Consider the following 7983-nt stretch of genomic DNA (forward strand, 5'->3'; position numbering starts at 1 on the left):
ACCTCGAGTCCTGACAAGCAGGGAGGGCCCCATGAAGTCTGCTGAGGACCTCCATTACTTTTAATCACTCTCTGGTAAAACAGTAACTCCACTTTCAAGTTGAGAATTTAAACTACTTTGCAACTCTGCCCAATGAGAGTAGACTAATTAAGTGGTCACAGTGATGTTCCCCCATGTCTGCACCTTAGAATAACCCTGCCAAAGAGTCTTCCTTGACTTTGCTCTTTAACCCTTTCCATACCCCACACAGAACCAGAAAAACAAGCCAGCCTCTGAGGTTTATTGATCTGGCCCTTCGTATGATTGACACCACATGTTCATGGGCACTGTGAGGATTCTAGCATTTCTATGCATGCTTTCCAAGTGGACAGGTGCCTGTGTCTAGGCCGTCTGACAACATACCGCTCTCCACTGTCCTGCTCCGTGCCAAGAGAGCTGATAAAGTGTCTCTTAATGCGATTGCTGGGTTCTCACGTCACAGAAACCTGGGTTAGCTTTTACGAGGGAGGGTCTCTGGCTGTCTGGTCATTACTCACAGCCCTGCCAAGATGCTTGTCTGGAAATTCTTTTCCTCTGGCCTCAGGTTCAGGAAGATTTTTGACCCCCCCCAAGAGGCATCATAATGTATTAACTGGCTCCATTCCTGAATGAAAACTGCACATGCGATAATGAATAAGAAACATGTTCCTGATATTAACACATCGACAGTGTAGACCAGTGACTCTCAACCTTTCCAGACTACTGTACCCCTTTCAGGAGTCTGATTTGTCTTGTGTACCCCCAAGTTTCACCTCACTTAAAAAAAAACTTGCTTAGTTGAGTTGATGTATCTGCTGGAAGACCTCTGCGTACCCCCAGGGATACGTGTACCCCGGGTTGAGAACCACTGGTGTAGACAGCACCAATAGTGTCTGGGAAAGGAGAAAGGTGCCTTTAAAGTAAGGACTAGGGTGGAATCATCAGTGGGATTGACAGAGACAAAACCAAATCTACAACTGGTAGAAATTTCAATTTTTCCTGCCAAAAATTTGGGTTTTATCTGATTGGGGGGAGGGGGGTGGGGATGTTTTACAGAAAATTTTTAAATGAAATGTAAAACATTCATTTTGTTTCTGTTCGACATTTCTCAAAACATTTCAATCAACATTTCAACCAGTGTCTGCAAAAGGAGAATTGGCCCTTTGTCCTTGGTTAGGAGCAGCTACGGATTGCTTATGGTGTTGCACCTCCCAGTGCAGGGTGGCTGCCTCCCTGGACCTGCAATGAGAGAAAGAGATCGGGGCTGGCACGGGAGCAGCTACAAAGCTTTTTATTTGCTGCATTGGTCCAAAACTCCAAAAGTGCTTCTAGGCCTGTGTCCAGGATCCCCAGGGAGTGCTCTGTCTCTGACCTTTATGCCGACTTCCCAGCAGCAGACACTCTTAGTGCTGGGCTCCAAGATTGGGGCCCTGGCTTCAGCGCCACTCTTTCTTGCCATGGCTCCTTCAGCAGGTTCATAACAGCTTGGGCGTATGTTGGAGAGTTTGGGTTTGGGAGCCACACAACCAGCAGGTGTGTGCAGTGACATAGGGCAGCCTTCTCAAAACCAGACAGCGTTGGTGAGTCGGCTGGAATCCAGGCTGTCGGGATGCATAGAATGAAAAAGCAAGGCCTACGTGCATGTATCTCACCTTATGTCTCCAGCTTTGGCTTGATCAGGTAGGCGAGCCCACTTTTGCCCTGCCTGGAAGGAAGGCAGACTGCAGCAAATCTCCTCGACTGGGTGTGGGAGAACTGGGTTCTTACTGAAGTCTGTGCACACGTCTGCTCATTGCCCCATGATCCAGTCGCTCCTGGGCTCAGTTAGGGGAGAGGGTGTGGTCAGACAGGTCATTTGCCATTCAAGAGTCCCCTTGGCCGGCAGTTAGTTACAAGTCAAAGGTCTGGGGGTTGGTCTCCATTGGATCTCCAAGATAGCTGCAATCACATGATGACCATTCTTGATAGACCATTCTGTGGTTTAGCAACATACCTACGTGATGCATACCCAGTCACTTCATTGCTTATCCACTGTTGCAGAAAACAGATTAACCCCTTCACGCCAAGTGGGTAGCAATACAAAAGCGAGTGGGGAAACTGAGTCACATACTTTTCACAGAAAATGATACAGCCGTTTTCCACATCCTCCACATTCTGATATAAAGGCAAAAATGTCCTTCCAGAGAAGAATGTAGAGGTGGCATCGGAGGCTTATTTGACACACATTCCAAAATATGTTCTTTACATTTGGAAAGGGAACGACTGGAGACTTCAGAAAGCTGAGTGGCCAGTGGGATATTTCCACCAGCTTTGCTCTGGCTGGAGTTCAAATTCCTCAGGAGCCCATGTAAGAAGATTTTAATGGTCTCGGGTCATTACACATTAGATGACAATGCATCCTGCAAAGGCCAGCTCTTGTAATTCAGCACTCTTTGGTAGGATTGAACAATTCTGGATAATGGTTGTTTTTGTGTTACAAGGAAACTGTCAGGTTGAAAGTCATATATTAGAAAGTAAAAAGAAAGAAATTTCCTAATCTCTGTTACAAACTCCACTTTACCTTAGTAGGACTAAAAGAATGTTGTTAATCAAATGTGTGTTCTACTTCCTGGGATGTTTTTTGGCTTGTTTGTTTGTTCAAATTGTTCTGTTTTTCTCAGTTTGAGCAATGGAAATAAACTGGTAGGTTTTATTTTTGTTTATAGTTTGTTAACCTAATAGTGAAAGTGACTGTAATCATTCACTAGCTAGCACATTGCTGTGGCATTTCAATCATCAACACTGCAGGGGCATGGTTAACAAGATTTTAACTGGAATTTTTAAAAATCATGGAAATTGTCTATTGGATGTTAGTTTTACAAAACCTAAATGTGACTACATTTCGCTAACTTCTTGGGTTTTGCATGTAGGATTTAAAAGTAACACATTTTTAATGTGTCTTCTGGGTTTTGAGCCATTAGGGATCGTGTTTCCAAGCTTCTCTGCAGCTATGAGGTCTGGAAACTTGTTTTTATTTTATAAGCTGAGAGTCTCACATATTAAAATGCCACCGGAAGCTGGGGCTTTAAGCACCAAATTTCATGAGACTCACAAATAACACGGTGAGAGCTGGTCTCACTCGAGAAGGGAGTGCAGTAGCAATCAAAGAAGCCTGTTCTCTCAGTAATGGCTGTGAATCCGGTGGGGCCGAGGAACAGAAGGCAGGATATAGCATCTGCTGTGTAATGTGCAGAACTGGAACTCAGTGTACATTGACTTCTTCCACCACAACGTTATTGTTTTTCATGCGCAACTGGCTCTGCCTGTCTTCCTAGTTCTCAGAGGCAGTGTCCTAGCAATGACTAGGACAGGGAAGCTCGGACACCATCATTTGCTTCATTTGAAATTGATCCTGAACTAAAACAGATGCAGAATGTCGCGGCTACCTTGGCCTGAAATTCATCCCGCTGCCAAGATGAATTGTTCCTTGGTCCCGAGGATAGGGTGAAATTTGGCCTTCCACAGTGTCTGTTGCCTGCTGATACAACAAAGCCTTTCTTAATCTTGCACCTAATTACCTGCCTGGTAGTTAAAGTCAACCAAGAGGTGTTTGCTTTTGATCCTGCTATTTGGACAGGACCAGTCCAGGGACACAGCTTTCTCAGCTGAGAGCTCTCAGCGGGGGGCAGCATCCTGATCTGCCTTTCTGGATTGCTGCAAATCCCGTCTCTTTCAACTGGCTCTTAGCTGGTTTTTGGCTTCCTCCCTTTTCTCCCATCCTGTTTACTCTGTTGGGAATGACTCCCTTTGATTGGTGAAGTGATTTGCCTTAAGAGTTGTCAGGTTTTCCCCGTGCCAGATGTGTTCTGTGGCCGGGATTGAGTTTTGGTGCTTTGCCGGCCAAGGGGAGTTTGCCTAAATAAGACCTGTGGGATTCCCTCCATCGTTCTGCGGTCAGCACTAGCAGGAATAAATGGAACCATGTGCAGGATATAGTGTGCATGATCTCAATGGGCTGGAGCATGCACCATTTGTCTGCTGCATCTTTGGGTGTAGAGTGATGATGAATGTGCAAACGTCTCTCTACACAGCCTGCCGTGCTGATACCGTTTTGTCAGTGTGAGCAAGAGCTGATGGTGCTTCCTAAAGCAGCAAGGTAATATGCGTTCCTGGACTCTCTTGGAAAAGAGCAGCCATTGAAGGGCAATAAGGAATAGCTCCACTTCCTTTCTCATGGGAGAGCACACGGGAAACCGTGACCCCCAGGAAAGTGGTAGCTCTTGATACAGAGCTCCTTCTTAGCAGAGGAGCTATTCTCACAAAGGAAATGCCTTATACTTTGGACCAATGTTCCCTCTAATTTTTGACAGGCCGTGTGCGCAAAAAATTTCTTCTGTGCAAATTGTTGTGTGGGCGGTGTTTTGCCGTGTGCGCAGGGTTTAGGATGTTTGTGCACACGCGCACAGCTTAGAGGGAACAGTGCTTTGAGCACACAATTTTCCGCTATCCTGAAAGAGGAAGTGGAATTGCTCTAGAGCTGGAAGCCGTAGACCGAGAGACTTATCCTCCCTCCATGTAAATCTTTTCAGAACCTGGAAGACCAGACATAAAATGTTCTGCCATTATGATTGTGTATTCCAGTAACACCTGGAGAGCCCCAGTCAGAGCCTTGTCCTGTTGTTCTAGGTGCTGTACAAACACAGAGTAAAATTCAGTCCCTTCCCCTTAGAGCAGTGGTTCCCAAACTTTAACAGCCCGCGAACCCCTTTCACTAAATTGTGAAATCTCGTGAACCTCCTCTTAAAAATGAATATTTCCAGGGATTTGTTTAAATTTCCTCCGCACTCCGTGGGGCTCCGGCTGCTGGACTCCATTGACTGCTCCGGTCAACTGAGCTCCACTGAGCGCAGGCTGCAGGTCCTGCTGACCGCCGGGGCTTGAGCTGCCAGCCCCAACTGCCCGGCCCCGCTCTCCCTGGGGCTTGGGCTGCCAGCCCCGTGCAGAGCGCTGGGGTCCAGGTGGCCGGCTCCCCTGGTGACAGGGGTAGAGCTCGGGCTGCCAGCCCCAACTGCCCGGCCCCGCTCTCCCTGGGGCTCGGGCTGCCAGCCCCAACTGCCCGGCCCCGCTCTCCCTGGGGCTCGGGCTGCCAGCCCCGTGCAGAGCGCTGGGGTCCAGGTGGCCGGCTCCCCTGGTGACAGGGGTAGGGCTCGGGCTGCCAGCCCCAACTGCCCGGCCCCGCTCTCCCTGGGGCTCGGGCTGTCTGCCCTGCAACCAGGTCCCACCTGCTGCCTCCAACGCCCGGGGTCCTCTGGCCGCCATGAGTGAAATTTTTCTGGTGAACCCCCATAACATTCTGCGAACCCCCAGGGGTTTGCAAACCCCAGTTTGGGAACCACTGCCCTAGAGCTTCTAATCGAACAGATATGGCCCAAGTAGATTTAGCAAACAGCTGGAAGGAATGGAGGAGAGAGCAGAGAAACCGTTCTAAGACCACATGCTCACACGGGTCAGCTACATGCATTGCTAGATGGTTTTGAGTGGGTAAATTAAGATAAACCAGGACGTCCCTACTGGACAGCTGCCCAACCATTATCATTCATCAGGTTGCCGTACACACGGTGGCAGAAGTGGGTCTGTTTTATGTCTTATGCAGTGCTTAATTTGTAATGAAAGAGGTGCCAGGGCTTAAGCAATCTTTTTACGTTCACAACTGATGTGGCAGGCCCAGAGGTGCTGGGGCTCTGCACTGGCATGAATTAAGCCCTGGGCTTGTAGCATGTCGAGTGAAAATGAATCAGACCAATCAGCCAGCCAATGATTACAGGGTGGGCAGGCTAAGAGCAGCAGCAGGTAAAAGCGGGGCAGGAGAGCTCATATAATGAGCCAGCGTACGCTGGTTAGGAACAGGTTCACCCAGCCCCACTGCCCTAGGGAAGCTCCAGGTGCTCTTGTTATTACACCATCCTTTGGAGCATGCAATACGCTTTCTAGTACCCCACCTGAGCAAGCCATCTCTGCAGGCTGGGGTGGAGGGGGAAGAGCACAGCTGTGCCACCCCTCTTTGGGGTACCTGGCACCCCAGTGGGGCTGTCCATTGCACAGTGTAGGGACTGTAAATATGTCAGGTCCCTGCTCAGGGGATGCATCTTCCTTGTGCCCTCTGCATTCCCTGAAAACCCCTCTGAGAGCCAAGCATCAGCTGGAGCAATGTCTTAGCTTAAGCTCATATGAACCTACCTTACTGCTGTCAGCATGGATGGCTGAGAGCAACTGAGTCCATCCACAGCACAGAGCAGCACTGAAGGGAATCAGATGTTAACTTAGGAGGTTTGTTTTGTCTAAGGAATCAAAAATGTGCAGAATGCGGGAATAGGCTGCAGGCCAGCAAGCCAAGGGGCTGGGCCCAAAGCTCTGGAGTTATTCCAAACTCCCTCAGCTGGGGCTTGGGGGTGACACAGCTGCAGAAGTGAAAAGTGCCCTTTGACTTGTGATCTGCTGTGTGTGGCATTTACACAATTCCTGGAGGTGCAAGGGGACATAAAGGTTTTATCAGCGTTCGCGTGGGGCAACTTGCATAGCTCACTCATCTTTGCTAGTCATTAGTAATGTAGCCATTCCAAACCCCGGCTGGTAAGACTTTTACATCACCTCACGCCATCATGTATTCCATAGGGACAGCATATTCAAAGCGATTCACAAGTATTTGTAAAGCACAGCTGGAGGAAATGAACAATATGCATCGGAGACACGATTTGATAGCATCTCAGAGGCTTTTGGAGGCAGACACAGCGTCATTCAGAAGTCAGTTGTAAAATGGTCTAAGTGGCACCTTGGGAAGTAGGTCTGAGGGAGTCGAGGCTGATGTAATTTACACACCAAGTACCTAGAGATGTAAAAGGTTAACTGGTAAGCATTAGGCTTACCGTTAACTGACCTTAACCGTTAACCCCAGCAGCTCTGTGCCGGCCGGAGGGACCCTAGTCAGAGCTACGCCAGGCCAGCCGGAGCAGTCCTGGACACATCGAGCCGGCCAGACAGAGGGACCCCAGCCCCGGCTGCCTCGCACCAGCTGCCCAGAGGGACGCCAGCCCTAGCCACCCTGCACCGGCCAGAGGGACGCCAGCGTGTCCTCAGTTAATGGTTAACCAGTTAAACAATATAATTGCAATAGTTTAACCAGTTAACTTTTTAAACCGATATTTACACTTCTACAAGTACCTCGAGGAAGGTGTCTGAGTGGCTGGAGCCCTGATCCTGCACTGCGAGCCATGCAGCATGCTCAGTCCAGGTTCTGGGCTGACTTTGTAAAGCCAGACTTACTTTGACTTCAGACTTGATATATTTTTTCCCTTTTGTTTTATCTTTGACACCCACCCATCAGCATGCTTTCTGCCCCAATTTCTCTCCCTTACCACCCCTGCATCCATCAGTAACCCCATAACGGAGCAGCAGTACCCCAAAGACGTGTACATAATGAACCTAAGTGACCGTGTAATCTTCTTATTGTAACCCTTGTCCTCCCTTTCACCTTTTCTCCTCCCTTTGTTGTGTTACTCTTACACGTTGCATCATGACTAAAATTACACTGGAAGCTCCTCCATATGGGATTGTGCCTTTGATTTGCTATGTCAAAGTGCGTAAGACACTTTAGGTATTTTGTAAATTATCATTTATAATAAGGCTGAAGCAGGAAGTGGCCTGTTTTAACTAACACCTTCTTATATCTCCTAGCTGGCTACTTTTCCAGCTATTCAGTTTGTACTCACTCCAGCGATACACTCAGTGGAACAAATTCAGGGGTAATATGTAAGTGGGTCTCAGATACATGTAAGTAATAAATGGGGGTGACTCTAAACCTTGGTATAATTTACATGCTGAGCAGGACAGCAGATTGGTTCCACTAACTAGAAGTCCCCACTGAGTTTGGCCCATATAATGTCCTTATTCTCTTAGTGTAAGGAATAAAATGTACAGGTAAAACATAAC

This window comes from Caretta caretta, chromosome 9 (assembly GCF_965140235.1).
Source record: "Caretta caretta isolate rCarCar2 chromosome 9, rCarCar1.hap1, whole genome shotgun sequence".
NCBI lineage: Eukaryota > Metazoa > Chordata > Testudines > Cheloniidae > Caretta > Caretta caretta.